The sequence below is a fragment of the Canis lupus genome, chromosome 14 (genome assembly GCF_011100685.1).
Source record: "Canis lupus familiaris isolate Mischka breed German Shepherd chromosome 14, alternate assembly UU_Cfam_GSD_1.0, whole genome shotgun sequence".
NCBI lineage: Eukaryota > Metazoa > Chordata > Mammalia > Carnivora > Canidae > Canis > Canis lupus.
In genome coordinates this window covers 49,734,899-49,753,275 of record NC_049235.1, presented here as the reverse complement: position 1 = coordinate 49,753,275, position 18,377 = coordinate 49,734,899, and positions in this window count along the sequence as shown.

Genomic DNA, 18,377 nt, shown 5'->3' with positions numbered 1-18,377 from the left:
AATCTGCTTTGTCTCAAACTTTACACATGAAAAATAAAATAGGTTCAGAAGAAACATTTTACACTCTTATCCTAAGGAAAAAGGGTGGGGGCTGAGGCAGTGGAACTATAATAAACAAGAAGTACTAAGAGAGGGTCTTTTGAAACTCCCATCCGTTTCTCATACACTGTGCCACAGAGGAACTTACTTATGAGGAAAGTTTTGTAAAACTGTAAAAAGAATTTGGTCTTAGTTCTTAAAAGAGGTTTAAATAGAGAACAGAGATGATGATAATAAAAAAGCATAGTTTGCAAATCCATAAAAGCTCAGGTGTAGAGGATTTTCAAAGTAATTGGATATTAATTTGATAATGTTTTCAGAATACTTAAATTTCATGCAAATAGGATAAAGGAAATATTTTGCTTTCATTATAAAATACTTTTTTTATCTCCTTTAAATTATTACCATCATTCCATTTAAAAATACTTTCAAAATTCTCCCACATTATGATGTGCAAAGAATTATATGATATTCATTCTATTAACCATTCCTTGAGGTATGACTAGGAAAGTATGTTTATTATTTCTTATTCATTATCTTCACTATGTTTATTGAAATTATTAATTTTATATATCTAGCTCTGCTTTGAAATTATAATTTTTTTTCCTGAGAGGAACTTTTGCCTGGGATGGCATATGAGAGAAAAAAAGTTTTTCATTTTTATTATTGGGACACTTTTCTCAAATCTTCATTATGTTTCCATTTTTTCAATGAAATTGGATGGTGGAAGAGGATGTGTTATATTAAAGCATTCTTAATGTAAATCATGAATTATCAGTTAAGGTCCAGGTGTAAAAGATTATCTTTAGACTTTAATATAGAAAGTATACAAATTGTAATCAGTAGAAAGGGTAAGATAACATAGTAGTAAACTTGCAGATTCAGAGAACGAAATAATGTTCATTCCAGATAAACATAATTTACCAGTATTATTTCACATATCACTAATACATCATTTATGCACACTAATCTGTGACAGATTCTGCTGTGGGATTTCTAAGATAGTTAATAAAAGCCTCTGAACATGAGCTAAGGAATAACATACTATGGCCTATGACATCTTGAAAATACAGTTGACCCTTGAACACATGTGTTGAACCATGTGATCCACTCTTACATGAATTTTTTGTGATTTATACAATACTGTAAATGTAGTTTTTTTTATTCCTTTTGATTTTCTTAATATTTTCTTTTCTATTTATTATAAAATATATGGTATGTAATAAATAAAAAACAACATATGTGTAATTGGGAAGTCTTCTGGTCAGTAGTAGACTATTAGTAGTTAAGTTTTTGAGGAGTCAAAAGTTATATGCAAATTTTCAACTATGTCAGCACCCCAACCCTCATGTTGTTAAAAGGTCAACTGTAGTCAGCAGTCTAATTAACTCATATATTAGCCCAATCCAGAATATGTGGGGTGAAAATGAGATGAATAGGAACTCATACATATGAAAATAAAATTTTCTTGCAAAGACCATGAGACAGATTATATAAGGGCAATGAATGGAACTCAGTGTGTAATTGGGAGTTTTGAGGACTAAAATGAAGTATTTTGACACTTAAATTGAGACTATGGAATAAGTTGAGGAATGGTAAATGAAGAGACAGAGGGCCACTCATTCATTTATTTGAGAATTCTTTATTTAACATGGTCTATAGACAAGAATTTTTATTTTTTAAGTAAACTCTATGTCCAACATGACACTTGAACTTATGACCATGAGATTAATAGCTGCATGGTCTACTGACTAAGTGTCAGACACCCCTGGATCAGCATTTTTATAGTTTTATAGTTTTTGAGGATGTATAGACAAACATCACAATTCTAGGCCTCAAGAAACTGGCAATAGAGTAGAAAATAAACCAATAATTATCATGAATTTTGGCAATAAAGTTAAATTATTTAAATATATCATCAAAACAATACCACCAAAATTGAGACAAATACATTTCCACAAAGACCAAAAGAATTAAGCAAATATAAAATAAAACCTACACTAGCCAAAGGCTTTTAAAGAAGAGCAGAAACCAAAATATAAATATAAAACAAAGTGGACTCTGAAGTAAATCTATTAAATGGAGCTTTTATTACTTGAGATGCAAGAGTTATGATAAAGGATAGTTATATGTAATTAATGTAGTGAATGAGTCATTTAACCCATAGAAAACATTAAAAGTTCTAATACTGCTTCCTCAATATTTAATTGTTAAGCAGAAAAGTTAATGACATAAATTAAGTTAAATAATTAAATGTAAAGATGATATAATAATTATATCTCTAAACTTTCACCTTCCAATGAAAGGATAAAGTTTTTTATGTGTCATTAAGCATTTACAATAAATGATCATATGGTTGACCTTAAAGAAAATCTTTGTAAACTGAAAATCTGAAACTCTGAAACAAAGCTTTTGGGAAACAAATGAAGATGAGCAATCAAGTTAGATACAGAATCTAATGAATTATAAAAGCAGTGAAACAATAACAGGAATAAGTAACTCTAAGGGCTATGTCTTTGTTAAATAATTAAATAGACAAATAATACTCAGAAGTCAATAAAAAATGAGATAACATGAGTACATATAAACCCAAGGTAGAATAGATGATATTTTAAGAAATTATTATGTGCAATTCTAAAACAAACAAGAAACTGGAGCATAATTTTTCCATGAGAAAAAAAAAATGGTCTAAAAAAGAAAATTCTAAAGCTATAAAATTCAAACTATTACAAATAAGACTAATTCCATACAGTTTTATTCAGGCGCATTTTAAATTGTTCACCTCCATAGAAAGAGCTTTCTTACATACTTAACAATCCTTACATTGAAAACAGCCAAATAAAAATCAGAGCATTCAAAAACATTGGAATAAACTTAAAATGATCATTGATTTACAGAATAAAAGAATCAATTAAATTTTAATAAGAATTATGAAGGAGAATTGAATAAATGTAAAAAACCTGCACCCTTTCATATGCAATTCATTAATGATGTTATTTTTCCAAGTTGATGCATATAACCAAAGCTATTTCAGCTTTATAATTTTTGAGATATTTTAAAACTTAAAAGAATTTCTTTTAAATGAGTAACAAAATGCAGAAACAGAAATATAGCCATTAAAGACATTATAGTTCTTTTCTGATAAAGTTGGAATTTAAATCAGTAGAAAGTTATTATTAACAACTGTAATTGGTGGCAAATTTGGTTAAATATTTTTGGAAAAATCATTTGATCCACATTTCTCAAAAACCAGGCAAACAATTCCAAAATGAAATAGAAATAGGTTTGCCTGGTAAAATACAGTACACACAACTTAGAATTTCTGATAACAAAAGTTTTTAATATAATATGTCCTATGCAATATACACTAAAATTATCAGCTTTTTATCTGGAGACTTATTACTATTTTTATTTTCTAAATCTGGCAGCCATAGAGATAAGTTAAAAAAAAAAACAGACATTATAAAAGAATCAGAATAAGAAAATTAAAGAATAAAAGCAAGAGAATAATGCATGAAAGTAATATATTTGACCACATAATCATTTGATAAGAAACATCTTTAAGAGGTATATCCTATATTTACTGAGCAGAAAAGTTAATAATTTCAATAATTTTTAATGTCACTCTTTCAAATCATTAAGAAAACATCCAAATAGACAAAAGAGATGAGAAAGTAATTCATTAAAAATATTAAATGCTAATAAATATCTGTCTTCCATTTCACTCATACCTATAGAAATGAAAATTTATTTTTAATAAAATATTATTTTTAATACAATTGTATTAATGAGGTAAAATTTACATACATTAAAATTCATTGATTTAAAAAAAATTCACTGATTTTTAATCGTATAATTTAACTAATTCTGACACAGAGTTATGCAACCACCACTACAATCATGACATAGAGCAGTTACATCACCCAAAAATTTCCCTATGTCATTTTATAGTAAGTCTCACCCTCCAGCTCTGATTTCTGGTAATCACCGAACTGCTTTCTATCATTGTGGCTGTATCTTTTCTAGAAATTCATATGAATGGAATCATATTTCATGTAGAATTGTATTTTTGGGTTCTTTCACGTAGCATAATTCTTTTGTAATTTAAAACATTTTGGAATGTATGTCTGCATATCATTCTTTTTTACTTCTGAGTAGTAGTCCCTTGCATGTAGAACAAATATGTATTGTTCTTTTAATTAATACAGAGCAATGAATGTTACAGAATGACCATTTCTGGGAATAAATTGCTCAACTACTCTTTTCATGTATTATAAATAAGGAATAATATCATGTAGCATGGTAATAAACTGCTATACATCAATAGTAGTACTTAGTATATTTAATTTTGTTATTTAAATAACAAAACAAGTAATAAAAATAATTCTGTTTCATGTTAAATTTTAATGAAATTGGCAAATCTATTCTAATAATCTATGTTACTAATAAGCTTATTTCATTCTGATCTCCAAACTTAGTATCTCTTACTTTTAAAATGAAAGGTTAAATTTCAGATTACCAGATAAGCCACTGAAAAGTCTTAATCATTTTCAACTCTTCAATTTGTGAATTAGTAGTATTTGGGTGTTGGGCAACTTAATTAGCTATAGAAATATAAAGGTTGTTATACCAAAATGGGACCACAACAGTCAACCCAAATCTTCCTTCTTAAGTTTAGGTTTATCAAAATAGCCTCATTATTTGTGTAGGTAGAAATTATAATAAGGTTTATCTCTAAATAACATACTACTATCTGAATTTAATTTTTTAAATTTTTTTTAAAGATCTATTTGAGAGAGAGAGAGAGAGAGTGAGCATGCAAACATGGGGAGGGGGAAAGGTGGAGGGAGAGAATCTCCTAGTAGACTCCTGCTGAGGGCAGAGCCCAACAATGCAGCCTCAATCTCATGATCCTGAGACCATGACCTGAGCCAAAATCAAGAGTCCATGCTTAGCCAACTGAGCCACCCATGGGCCCCTTCTCTTCACATTTTAAACTTCAATAACTTTGCATAGGTTTTCTAACAATAGCAACAAAACCATTACCATATGTTATAATCTTAGGATCCAATGAATCCATTAAATCTTAGCGACTCATATCCTTGCTTAGCAGGATCCTGTCTACATTAGTATCTATTTCTAATTCTGCCTTTATCTTTTTTTAAAATACAAATTCTTGTAACCTGACCAAAGATGTTTGAAAATAGGCTTGTCATCTCATTCTGAGTTGCCTGACAACTACCAAGCTGAGATCTGAGTAGCCCATGTGGTGGGGAATGCACGTCTAAGCTTCCCACACCATGGTGGTTTCTTCTTCTCATCACAACAGAAACATACCATCAGTCAGAATGTGCTGGGCAGCTAGCTGGTCCTTGCACAGAACATCTTTAAAGTGCCTCTCAGATCCAGGCTGCCAGTCTATTACTCCATTGTCATGGGCCTATCCCATTTGCATTCCACAAAGGAGAGGATTTGTCACCAGAACAGATACCCACTCTGTGAGCCAGAAGCACCCTGGGGAGGATGGTGCGGTGGCACTTTTATAATGCAGATGCCTAGGGGCACCTGGGTGGGTCATTTGGTTAAGCATCTGCCTTAGGCTCAGATCATGATCCCAGGATCCTGGGATGGAGCTCCAAGTCAGGCTCCTTTTCCCTTTGCCTGCTGCTCCCTCTGCTTGTGCTATCTCTCTCTCAAATAAATAAATAAAATATTTTTTAAAAAATAAATAAAATGCAGATGCCTAATCCCTCTTAGACCAATTAAGTCAGGATATATGGGAATGGGACCAGTGTTTTTAAAATCTTTCCTAATAATCCTAATGTGCAGTCAGTGTTGAGCTTCTGACATATAAAGAAAAATATAAAAAACTTTCACAAGGTGCCTTATGAAACATCACATAACATGTATGAGAAAAAGAGTGATGGATGTGAGCATATGAAAATTGTCAAGTTTTATATTATAAAATATTCTGGAAAAATTTCTAGTGATCTACACTGTAGAAAGTGTTGAAAAAATATTTAAAGACAGGGGACTTGGGTGGCTCTGTCGGTTAAGCATCCAGCTCTTGATTTTAGTTCAGGTCATGATCTTAGGGTCGTGAGATCAAGTCCTTCATCGGGCTCCACGATGAACATGGAATAGGCTTTGTCTCTCTCTCTCTCTTCCTCTGCCCCTCTTCCCCACTCCCTCTCTCTAAAAAAGAAATATATATGTATATGTTTTTTGAATAATTATCTTAAAATAGTAAATATAAATATATATTTAAAGACAAAGGGTCAAGGATCTTACTTTGAAATAATTTCTATAACATTTTAAGTAGGAAAAGAAAAACAATTTAATAGAAAAACAGCAAATGGTCTGAATGAAAAATTTGCCAAACAAAATATGCCCAATGAACACCATATCTCAACAATAATTCAGAAAATGTAAATTAAAATGAGGAAAGTTTTTGCCTTATAAAGAGATTAATAATATTCAGGGTAAGTATCCTGAAATATTGTTAGTTAATGTATAAACTGTGTCTTTTCCAGGCGAATTTAACACTTTCTACACAGCTTAAATATTTGTACCAGTAGTTCATGTGTACAAAAACAAATATAGAGTGATAGTCACTGAAACAGTGCAAGAGTAAAAATTTGGAAATGAAATAAACGGCACACAAGAAATGCAATGACTGATAAACAACTACAGTTTTCATTGTGTCTGGCCAGGAAAGTCTATGGTGTAGTAAGAAACATCTCCAAACCTTAGTGGCTTTTATTTATTTATTTTTTAAAGAATTTTTTTTTTTTTTTTTTTTTTTTTTTTTTTTTTTTATGAGAGACACAGAAAGAAAGGCAGAGACACAGGCAGAGGGAGGAGAAGGAGGCTCCGAGCCCGATGTGGGACTTGATCCCGGAAATCTGGGATTAGGCCCTGAGCCAAAAGGTAGATGCTCAACCACTGAGCCACTCAGGTGTCCCAACTTAGTGGCTTTTAACACAAAGGTTTATTTCTTACTCATGCCTCATGTCTCCGTATCTCCTAGCTTCAGGGCCTTGCCTAATGGAGCACCTGTTATTTCGAACCTGCTAGTCTCTGAGACCTAGAGATCTGTCACCGGCAAATAAGTATCCTGGCTAGGGGTGCCTGGGTGGCTAACTGGCTTAAGCATCTGCTTTCAGCTCAGGTCATGATCAGGGTCCTGGGTTGGAACCCCATGTTGGGCTTCCTGCTCTGTGGGGAGTCTGGTTCTCCCTTTGTCTCTGCCCCTCCCCCTACGTGTGCTCTCTCTTTGTCTCTCTCAAAGAAATGGATAAAAATCTTTAAAAAAAATTATCTAGACCTATATCTAGATCTATCCTGGCTAGAAGGTGGCACATATTAATTCTACTAACAGAATGTGGTGGTATTTTATTTACAGTGAAGGAAACATTGATAAAATGTTAAACGATACCAATTTGTGCAACAAACAACAAAGTGGGAAGTAATATGCTATTGCACTTTGCATACCCCACTCAATGGGGGTGTGTCTGTGTGTGTCAATGTGTTTACATCTGTGGAACACTGTATTGGGTAGCTTGTTTCCTACTGCACCCCAAATGATGGCTAGGTCCAGACCCCTCTCTGAGGCTTACAAAGAGGAAAGAGAAAAATAACTCTGAAAATACTATCTCCTTTGAGCCATGCCACACCTGCTATAGAAGGAGCAGACCAGGGCTTTATGGGAAAGTTGGTTTTAGTGATGGGAGGTATTAGGAGTGAGAGGTTACTTTCTTCCCTCTTCATAGGGTGGGTGTTTGAGTCCTGCTTCCTTCACTCAAAGCCAAATGAAGGCATAGCTCTGAGAAACTGGCTGAGAGTGGTTTTCTACCCAACGAACACTTAACCTTCCTTCCCACCACATGCTTGCTCAGCTGCTGAAACAGGCCTCCCTGTTGTGGCAAAAACAGTAAAATGCGGTGACGAAGTTTTTACAAAAACTGGACCTCTGTTTCTGGAGTTTGGGATTAAGTATAGATTTTGAGACTGAAGACTACATTTTGTGTGAGGTGTCTGAAGGTAGAGGCTTTTGAAAGTAGCTATCAATAGGCTGAGAAACATCTTCAGGATAGTATGCCTGAGAGGACAACATACTCCCATGATCAATCTCTGTACTTCCTGGAGAAGAGGGTTTCATAAAAAAGCATGGAGTCTAATGTAGGATAAGAATTCTTCAAGTCCAGACACTGTAGAGAAGATACAGATGTTGGTCAGAGCCAGAAGGGACAGAGGTTGTTGGCCCTCAGGTGTTTCTACAGGACACTTATGACTGCAAGCGAAGTTAAAATTCATCCTAAGAATTTCTATGCATTGTAAACTCATAAGCCACAAACCAGTGGAGGCCACCAGTAAGGAGAAAACCTGAGGGAACAGGACAAACCAACATGAGCCTGGGGACCTCTCCTGCTACAGGTGGAGAGTTCCCATTCATAGGAAAAAATCCTAATTTCCACTTTTCCTCTTCCCAGTTCCATTCCCAGAGGGTCAAGACCCAGGCCACGATCTCTTTTCCTTCCAATTTTAAGTTATGCTCTGTATCTCTCTGCCCACTAAAAAAAGGGAAAGAAAATACAAGTGAGGAATGCTACAGAAAAGACGACTATTGAACTCGATATTAGAATCTTAATATGTACTAAATACTGACTTAAACTTTAATAAGTAAAAGCAGTCAGAAATTTAAGGGAAGAGGTACTTGACAGAGGGGATGTGAACACATTGTTTATGAAGGCAGAAGCCATAAAACTAAAACCACATTGTGTTTTATCAAATTAATTATGACTCTTTCATAGGTTACCCATAGGTAAGATGATTACATGTTTATATGTTAATGAAAAATCTTTTGGCAAGTAATGTATTAAATTGTTAACAGTGGTTGGTCATCTCTAGGAAGCAAGACTGGAGAGAATGGTACTGTAAAGGGAAACTTCTGTATTTTCATATTGTAAGACTATTTTATAGACCTTTTTATAACAAAATATATTAATATTATAATTGAAGATTAATGGAAAATGACTTCACAAATTCAGTTGCATAATGTTCAAAACTATTATATGGCTATGGAGCGAATGGAATAAATTCTGTCCTACTTTTTTACAAATAATTGGCTTTCTTTACATTTAAATATTCATTAGTGTAGTAGAAAGAGGATAATTCTACAAACTAAAACTGGTCATGTCTTAGCTAATATATTTTGTTTCTATTGTTCGTAAAGCGTAAGGCTTTTTGCTTATAATTGCCTTGTCATGAATGGCCACTTCTCAATTATGTGTGGTAATGACAGACAAATATTGCATGGATGATTAAAAGCCACAAATAATACCCTAATGTAATTTTAGGTAGTATTTTCAATCTCTCTTTCCATGTAAGCTCTTAAAAGTACTATTAGCAATTACAAATACAAATTGGTTCAGGTTTTACAGCCTCTCTGTCATCCTCCTCCTGCACTGCGATGGACCTATTGACACGAAGTGAAAGGAGTGAAAGGTAGTCATCAACAGAAAGGAGGAGGAGAAGGGGGGTTTGCTCCAGGAGTCCAGTGCCATGTCGCCAGGATATGAAACCCAAAAGTGAAATCGGAAACGTTAATTGTCCTGAATTTATGTGACTCCATTTCTCATATAAATGGTATGCGGATGTCAATAGCTCACTTACCTTTTTTTACTGAGGAGGTCCTCTATTTATCCACAGCTTCTCAGATCCCTGTTGTCAATTATGGCATTATACTGCATGAAGATGTTTTAATGATGGCAAACTTGATAAATGGACACTATTTTTATTATTGTCTATTTCTTCCATCAGTTCAGTTATATCAATTCTGACCCATATAAAATCAACCATGGGGCTGTTAAAATAGCTTGTTGAGAGAGTGCCATATTCAGGGAAATGAAAACAGTGTCTTGATAATTGTCTCTTAGCACTAGGACATTCTTTTCTAGTGGTAGCAGCTGCTCTCTCCTTCTGTCTCTTATTGTGTTGACTGATTGGGCTTAACTATAGTGACTAATTCATCTATCCTCACTGGAATCTCTTCACCCCTTTCCAGTGCTGACTGGAATTCCCTGTCCTTTGTTTCTCATTCTCTTTTATCATGTCTTAGAAATATTGGAGTTCTATTTTCTTCAGTTCCTCATAGAAATAGTTAGAGTTCCTACTTTGGGTCTCCTTGGAACATATAAAAAGGCCACTCTCTTCCATTTGCTGTGCTTTCTTTTAGAAATCCCAGCCAACTAATTCTTATTCAACTCTCCAGTAAGGTTTTGATTCCCCTCACTGCAACCAAATGTCATTTTAAAAGATTATACTGCTGTCAGGATTAACTTAAAAGTCTTATCCTTAGATACTCTATGGAGCAAAATTTTAAAATACTGCTTTTCTCTTATTTCTTGTGCTGTCTTAAAAAATCTCAACCCCAACCTGAACTCTGTTGGTTCAAGGGTCCAATGTATTGCATTTTAATACCCTATCCCATTCAAATACCTTATACTTTCAAAAAATAACAAGTGACATTAAAAAATTACTGATATTTAAGGAATACATCTCTTATTATCCTATCAGTCACAAAATGAAATATTCTGATAAAGTGTGGTTTCCAGGAAGAGTGATCACCTGCTATAGTCCTTTCTAAATTTTGTTTTGTTTTATTTTTAATGACCTTTCTTGATCACCTGATGCATGAAACACAAGAGATAACTCTCCAAAGGTATATTTTATCCAAATAAACATTGGTGTAGCCATTTTGTTGAAAAAGTATACCCTATGGATGTAAACAAAACATAATTTTATTTTTAAATTTTATTCAGTAGAACGGCTTATTTTTCCACTGGATGAAAATGTGTGCTCTATGACTTTCGGGCTGAATCTAGAGTAATAAATTGTTCAAGATTTATCTCAAGTTATAAAACATGACCTCAATTTAGAGGTTAGAAGTGTTCAGTGTAAGATATTAATCAATATTTCAATCTTCATTCAAATCATGGCAAGAGTTCTTTATACACACACATGCATGCACACACAAACACACACACACACCTTACAAAATTTTTTTGCCTTCTTCAAATCTGATACCTTTTTTTGCCCTTGCCTGAGGGGTTCCTGAGAATCCTGGATCCAAATCTTTTTTTTCATTCTGTTTGTAATAGTGACCTGATGCCTTCAGTGGCAATTACTGCTTCTTGAGAAGTGCATAAGTTGAAATTCCAGTTCTGACATCCTTTTACACTGACATTTATAATGGCTCAGAAAAACTCCCTCATAAGTGCACTGTTCATATCTCAAATATCAAGAGAAACTTTCCTTACCTTCCTTAATACAAATATATAACGCATGTCAACTTAGTAAAAGAGGTAAATGGTTTATGCAAGAGAAATCTAAATTTTAATTCAGATATACCAAATCCTTCACAGATTGTTTAGAGTTATATTAGCTCCACATTCAAAAATGAAAACTACATATTTGGCCTGAGAACAAGCTGTAAAGAGGAAATGAACATCCAAATGTTGAAAGGAAGAAATTCAGATACATGGCTTATGGTACATCAAATATTAAATAAGAACATATAAGGAAAATTAGAGGGCTTGACTATCTAAAGTGTACAAAATATCCTCAAAACAGTCACAAATTCTAGGTGGACTACATTAATAAAAATGGTACAAAATTCAACTACCCTTTGAACTTGAAGTGCAGAGAAAATATAAAATAAATAATACATCCTTGAAATTAAAATAAAAATCAATGTTGATCAGTTGCAGATTAAATGAGATTTGCCTTACAACCAAGATTTAATAATCAATAACTCAGAAGTTTAGTAATGAGAAATATGTAGCTAAGAACTATGTAGATCAGTACAACTAAACCCAGATATATATTTTTCAGATGAAAATGAAGAGAATAACAATTTCCCAATTGTTACTGAAGCTTTTTTTTTTAACATTAGATACTTGACAAACTGATGTGTTAATATTCTGGTACAAGATTGAAAACATTTTTAATGAATGAGCCTTTTTAGCCAAGGTCTTTTGGGTTGACAAAAAAAGAAATACCATCCAAAAAGGGTAAGGTAGTGTTTTTTAGTTTTATTTGTTTGTTTTAAGATAGAATCTCAGGGAATCTAGGAGGAGAAAGTTTGGGCTTCAATTAAACTAGAACTGAGGCATGGCAAGCCTGGTACCAAAGAATGACATAATAACTTGAATTTCTGATTTTCTTTTTAGGGGTGTGCCATTCTTCTTGCTCATCTAAATTACTGTCTTCTTTTGCCCTTTGCACATGGACCACTGTAACCACTGGTGCTGACGGTAAACTACTGTGCCTCTGCTGAGAGCCATTCGTCTCCCCTATAAACTATCTGGTAGGTTCATCCTAGCTCCTCTGGTCCCATCTGCTATTGGCAAAGAGACAGCTTTTGTGATACAGTTGTCCCTTCTAGGAATAGGTCTATTGCTTTGATTTTGAGCCAGAGGATATAGTAGTGTTTAATCAACTGTTATATTGACAGATTTGAGGAAGATCTTCCAATTTAATTATTTCAGTCCTTGTCTTTTACTACAATAGTCTGAGGATAACAGTTTCACAAATACATATTAAGGAATGGAAGACAAAAGACTTAACATGTCACTTGTTTTACCAATATCGCTCTCTGTTCTTTTCTAGAACAGCTCTGATTTTAAATGTGCATCACCTCTCACTCAGCTAGAGTTAACTAGGAAGACTACCTCTGGACACAGAAGTAGATTCTCCTTAATCCAAGAACTGTTCATGTAAAATAGTTCTTACAGAACCTATTGAAGGTATGAAAGGTTAGTCCTAATATGTTGTTACTTTTCTGCTCAAATTTAATACTTAGAATTCTCCTAGTTAAGTTGATATGGAAATGAGGAAATGCATAGGAGGGCCTCTACTACTTATATGGCTCATAATAGGTATTTAGAAGATGTAATTTGAATTAATATGCTTCTACATGACTTTGGACATATCTCACCTTCTCTTCAAACCTCAGTTTCTTAAATGATTTTTCCATATGGCCAATCCCCAGTATGTCCTTTTTTCCTGCTATCAATCTCTGTGTTTTTCCCTACGCGGCACGTTGGAATTTGAAGACACAATTCCATTTAGCTTCAGAGTCTATCTCTCTAGTCGGCATTGGGAAAAGATGAACTACTGGAGGAATAAAAAGAGAATTTATAAGTGCTAGGTCACTGAGCCTAGACCTCTCCCCTATCCCCTTCTATCTACTTTCCAAGCACCATGAACTTTCCTATAGACACCTGCACCCCAGTGTTTATAGCAGCAATGTCCACAATAGCCAAACTGTGAAAGGGAGCCTCAATGTCCTTCGACAGATTAACGGATAAAGAAGATGTGGTCTGGGGCAGCCCAGGTGGCTCAGCAGTTTAGCGCCACCTTCAGCCCAGGGCCTGATCCTGGAGACCCAGGATCGAGTCCCACATCGGGCTCCCTGCATGGAGCCTGCTTCTCCCTCTGCCTGTGTCTCTACCTCTCTCTCATTTGCTCTCTGTCTCTCATGAATAAGTAAATAAAATCTTAAAAAAAAAAAAAAGATGTGGTCTATATATAAAATGGAATATTACTCAGCCATCAGAAAGGACAAATACCCACCATTTGCCTCAATGTGGATAGAACTGGAGGGTATCATGATGAGTGAAGTAAGTCAATCAGAGAAGGACAATCATCACATGGTTTCACTCATACGGGGAATATAATAAATAGTGAAAGGGATTATAAGGGAAAGGAGGAAAAACGAGTGGGAAAAATTAGAGAGGGTGACAAAATATGAGAGACTCCTAACTCTGGGAAACGAACAAAAGGGTAGTGGAAGGGGAGGTGGATGGGGAGATGGGGAGATGGGGAGATGGGGGGATGGGGTAACTGGGTGATGGGAACTGAGGAGGGCACGTGATGGAAGGAGCACTGGGTGTTATACCATATGTTGGCAAATTGAACTTCAATAAAAAAAAGGAACATCTGTTTTCTGGGTTCATTTCTCCTCTTTCACTCCCCTTCACTCACTTAGCAATAGTTCATGCCTCAAGCTCTGCAATTCTCCAATAATATCCCAATCACAGAGTCATAGCATTTCTAGAAATTATATTCAAGAGACTTTGATCCACTTAGGTTTTATTAAGTCTGTTTGTGTCATATGAAGGCTGAGAAGTATTGATTGATACTTCTAGAAACATATCTCCTCTCAAAACCATTCACTTATTATAAACAAAACACATCAGGCATCAGGACTTTGGGTTTAACAGACCAATGTTAATTTGCCCTCTTTTTTTGAGGGATAAAGTTCCCATCATCTTAAAAGTTTCCAACAAAATATATTTATTCCTCTCTGTACTGATTCTGCCTTAAAAAATCCTACACTAATTAGGATCATTGATTCAACAAACATTTGAGTTTCTTGGAAGACCAGGGAGAAGGGAAAAATATGAGTAAAACATTTTCTCTGCATTCAAAAAATAGAGAGGACATGTAAACAAATAATGGCAATACAGAATAATATGTGCTAGAACAGAGTTTGTACTTGACAGTAAGTGGGAGTATAATGGATAAAGAGAAAGGTTCTATCCAAAGGCTTCTGATTAGAGTGTATAACAAGCAAATTAGATTACTCACAAGTACTTAAACTACTTTCTTTAAAATATGAGTTAAGTCTTCTCTGGATATGCTTTAATTACTTCAAGTCCCTGAGTAACAATCAATCATCAATTAAGTATTTATTATCTCCCACATGCATAGCATGGTTTTAGAAGCTATAGAAGACACAGAAAAATAAAGCACAATCTCTGTCCAAAAAAGCCTATATAGTCCAGCATGTTCAGTAAATCAAAATATAGTTCTATCAATTGAGAACAGGTTTTTCTAAATCTAATGTTTAGATTTCTTTGCTTAGGAAATGATTATAATAGGACATCGTATTTAGATGATTTTAATTAGACTATTCCACTTAGCTTGCTGCCAGATACCTTGGCCATGCTTTACTTGAAGAACTTCCCCTGAAACCTCACAAATGCTTTTAAACCAAAGAAAAACCAAAAGAGGGCCAATAATCCAATGATCTAAACTACTCTGTACAATACCCAGCCCAAGCTAGTAAAGACTAAAGAACAGAGTGGTATACACAGAAAAATATCAGTAGAATTGCAGAATAAACTACAAAACAAGATGATTCCACTACTTTATGTGGGTAAGGATTTTTCAGTAATTTCAGGATATGGAGATTTAGAAAATTATATCTAAGACTCAAAGCATTTTATCTTTTATAATAATAGTAGTAGTCACAGCAACATTACTTACTAACTATGGAGTCCCTACTATATTGCAAACCCTGGGACTTAGCAGGCAGCTAATGTAATCAGAATCATGCTTTAGAAAGATCTGGTAGGAACCAGATTTCAGAAAGGCCAGGTTAAAGCCAGAAAAGTACATGAAGAACTTCTCATCAGTAAGAGCAAACACTAGCATGGAGTAGAAGATAACTAACAGTTGAGTTGTAGGAAAGTGGACAAGTTCAAGAAATGGCTGAGAAGTAAAACTGAAAATATCTGAATTGATTAGTCACAGTTCCCCAGGGGATAGAAAGAGAAAAGATGGCCTTCCATACTTCTGTGTTGGGTAGCTGTGTAGATGACGGTGATATGTCGTATTTCGGATATGTTAGGTATAAGGTTCTATGAGAAAGCTAAATGAGAAGTCAGCAGTTAGCTGGTACGTCCTCACCTCAGGACGTACTTTTGGAAAGGAGATGTGAAATTCCTCATTACTTAAATTATATTTGTTATTAGAAGAGTAGACCAGACCACTCAAGGTGAAGATGCAAATAGAGTAAAAAGAGCTCATTTAATTTCATTTCATCTTTAAGGTAATCTATGAAGTAGGTTTCTTAGACTTGCAGTTGACAAACCGAAGCTCTGTTAGATAGAGCTCATGAGTTAGTAAGTGGTTTGTCTGACTTGACCTCCATATATATTTGATTCCAAAGCTGACAATTTAATCCATAAATGGGACTATAATGCTTATAATTATGATTGTCAACTTATGGTGTATAACATGTATATCGTCCTTATGTTATAGGTTACAGTCTATAAAGTTAGACTTGATTGTTTTCTTTTCACCACAAAGTTTTAAGTAAAAACTCAGGTCTTATACAGCTAACTATTTGACCTGAGAATTTCTGCCTATTTCAAGAAAATTATTAGTGCTAAGATAGATATAACCACTACTACTTTAAAATGATTTATTCCATCTCTCTGTGTTGTACTCTACACATTAAGAATGTGCACACACACAGACACACACACACAGACACACACACACACACACCCCAACTCTGCTAAGATTAAAAAGAATTAAATATTTTTTGCGGAAGTCTTCACATAACTGGGAAGAAAGTGGTAACTCAAAGAAGTAGTGAGCAGACTCTAAAACAACTGACCAGAATGGTGTTAATGTTCCCCTCTGCCTGACAAAAGTTTATACACAGGTTTCTTCCTGACTACAGGCCCCTGACTTCCCTTTTCTTAGTGCATTCACTTTATAAAAATGGCAATTGTGACATCTTTCTCTTCCTCTTTAAAATATATGTGGATCCTCTCCCAGGTTTTTTGACAGTTTTACAATCCACGAAATGTCTTTGTCAGGAACCTAGGAAACATCTAGGTTTAAACATCTGTTTAAAGTGTAAACACTGGGGGCACTGGAGCCACTCAGTCGGGTAAGCATCTGACTCTTGATTTTGGCTCAAGTCATGATCTCAGGGTCATGAGATAGAGACTTAGGTTGGGCTCCAATCTCAGTGTGGAGTCTGCTTGAGATCCTCTCCCTCTGCCTCTGCCCCTCCCTGCACTAGTATTCTCTCTCTCTCTCTCTCAAAATAAATAAAAAATTTAAAAAATAAATAGAATAAAATAAAATAAAATGTAAACATTGAAGGAGAAAGCACCCCTCTCCCGTAGTCTCCTTGGATGGGTAGAATAGTAACTTTAATGGGTGCTAATTAGCGAATATAGATAACCTGATCACAGATAAAAACATTTACAAACTCAGGAGTAACTCAGTGTGCTCTACACCTCCCAACCACCACCCGCCCATCCTTGTCCAACTCCACTGCCTCAAGTATTTTTCTACTAGTTCATCCAGCACTTAACGACTCTTTTTCCTTTCATTTCAGTGGAATAAAATTTAGTCTCTCTTATTTCAATAATCTTGAATAAAGTCTTCTTACATGTTTAACTTTGGTGTAATTTTTACTTGGACTTGAAGTTGTAAACAGAAATGGAGACCAAGGATGACAGCCAGAAGAGTCACAGAAGCCCTAAAGGAGAGGGGAAGACTGCTACAGCCCTCAAATACCAGTTGAGATTTAGCTTCCCAAACAAAAATAGAAAGCACTTCCTAATTAATGAAAAAGATCAAAGTAAAAGTACAAAGGGATAAATGAGCAAGCCAAATCCATAGTACAGTGAAAAGAAAAGGTCTTCTGAAGTAGAGAGGAACATCTCCACTCACTAGATGTCAGTAGCACTCCCCCAGATGTGGAAATCAAAAATGTGTCCAGCCTGCCAAATATTCCTAGTGCAGCAAAATCACCCTGCTTGAGAATGCCTGGAATAGACAAAATAAAACCCATATATGTACATAATTATTGTGTTCCCTCCAAAGGTTCCAATTTTCATATTGAAATGTTTATACATCACAAAGCCTAGTATTCCTCCAAATGATCTATTTCTGTAAGTAATATATGGCCCATGGAACACATACACATACTTCACATGTGTGAAGTACAACAATAACTTAATTGAAGTTTATTAACCAGCTGGCACAGTCAAGAAAAACAGAGACCTGCCAGTTATTCCATTCACTCATCCCTGTGCTCATGAAAGCAGGTGACTGGGTCAAGTGAATATATTCACAAGTTCAATATGAACTGGGTTTTGTTTGATTCTGGGCCCACAGAGTTAGAAATATTTCCACATTTGAAATCTCATCAGAAAATATGTGTGTGCAAGAAGTGAGTTTATAGTTGTTGAAACTCTTCAAATTTTTTCATGGATTTTTAGTCACTTTTTCTGAGTCATTTTTACTTTTGAGATGTTCAGGCTCCATTCTTATCAAGTGTGGACTGATATTATTCCCCTAGGATACTTTCTTTCAAATTAGAAATCAGTCTGGTATACAGAGCATCCTAACAGTGATTTAACTTTGTCCATCATCTTTGTTGACCAGGATGGCTCAGAAAAGTCTCAATACCAAAAGGTTTGTCTCTGCTACTGTTTAATCTTCTTGCCCTGGAACACCGG